Below are 1,820 nucleotides of genomic sequence, written 5' to 3'. Positions count from 1 at the left end.
TTTTTAAATTAGAAATGCTCAGAAATGCAGCAACAAAAAATATGTAACTCTTCCTGTACCATGGAACAGGAAATTAATACAGAGTATGCACAATATGTCCGTTGTTTAGCGTTCCTATGCTTTCACAAATGTTTTTAGGATTTAACTCTTCAGCTTCCAGAAGCCTGTTTTGAAATGTCATCCACATGTATCAGAGCTTTACCTCGACAGTCTTTTGAAGTGTGTTTTGATTGCGTGTTTATTGCAAGCACTATTGGTGTCTTCAACTTGTTTTATTCTCCAACATTTGTCTGTTATTCTTAGTAAGTTTACATTCTAATGTATTTTAGGTCATTACCCTTAGCAATTACTTTCTTTGACAGATTTAATTTAATTCATTATCTTTCGCGATCGTCTATAGCAGACAACCAACATTCTGATAGTAATTGCCTCTTTATAACTTTGGCCTTTGTGATGCCTTTTCACTTTTCATTTGTTTGTGACAATCATCATTATTGCTAATGAGTAATAAATGCATCACAAAATGCAAGCATACTGTTTTTATATTATTTTGATACCCTTGATTTTTAAAAAATTGCTGACTTTGGGAGAGAAAACAATATGAAAAACTCAGATCATTCAGTTATCTATTTCTTCTTTTACAAAAAGGGTTGCTTACCAGCAGCCTGAATATACCCAATTCAGCAAATACTTGAGCTAGTTAATAGTACATGAAAAAGATCACAGAGGAGCAAAACTCTCAATTCAGATGCATCTGAACAGTATGGTTGTCTGTACAACATGCTACGAAGGTGAAGTATGGAGAGATTCAGATGTTTGTGCGAGAAGCTGTATGTGTGACTTAGAATCTCTTGCAATGTTTAATCGATCATGTGGGAATAACAATGTTCAAAATGTTTAAAAGTGACATGAGACTTACAGAAGGTGGAAATGCAGAGGAAAGAGAAGAAATGAATGTTTGACACTATGAATTAGCTTCCTCCTTTTCACTTACCTCAACAATATAAAAGAAAACATTTAATGAAATGTACTGTGTCTCTTGAGATTAAAACAAATTAAATATGATAAAGAATGCCATTGTGTCTGTCTCGCTTACCAAAGACCAAAGACTGGCTTTACAGCTATTTTCAGCAGAGCACCATGGTCAAGAGGGAGTTGAAAGTAACTTTGGGTGAAGTTTAGAATACTTGCTCGTTTTAGATAATGTGCGGATTTGTAATAGAAGCAGTCTGTTTAGGAGATACTGTCTTTTGTAGTTGAAATTTTTATGGCCACATCACATGCTGTAGGGTTACCATATTTAAAATCCTGGTCATGTCTGCCAGCCTGAGGGGGCAAAATGCAAGTCTCTTTTCTTATTGTATTTGTTCCAAACATCCACAGATGTTTGTGTAACTGTGTTGTACTGTTTTTCAGTCCATTCAGTCCATTTCCATTTACAGTATGACCTCTTATTGTGATTTTCCTTGAAGAGCTTGAGTTTGGGCTGACTTTGCCCATTTCCTCTAGGTGTTTTGAATACCTTATCAAGTTCCCACAAACCGCTCATAGTTCCAGGCTCCAGAGGTTTTTTCTTAAACTCTCTGTCCAGTCCAGGAATTACTCTGGTTATTCTTCTCCTGGAGTTGTGGTTTCCAATGTCTTTCTTGTGGTGTGGTGTGTGGAAAGCTGAAGTGAAAACAGTGGTCTGAGAAAGGTCTTAGAAGCATTACCTCATAATTATCATCTCTCTCTAGGGCTTGTCTGCTGATCGCCATGCTTCCTCTCTCTTCTACACAAGCAGAATGTCACTTCCACATATACAAGCAGCCTTTCAAAAA

This window comes from Lepisosteus oculatus, chromosome 16 (assembly GCF_040954835.1).
Source record: "Lepisosteus oculatus isolate fLepOcu1 chromosome 16, fLepOcu1.hap2, whole genome shotgun sequence".
Classification (NCBI taxonomy): Eukaryota; Metazoa; Chordata; class Actinopteri; order Semionotiformes; family Lepisosteidae; genus Lepisosteus; species Lepisosteus oculatus.
This window is presented reverse-complemented; position numbering follows the sequence as displayed.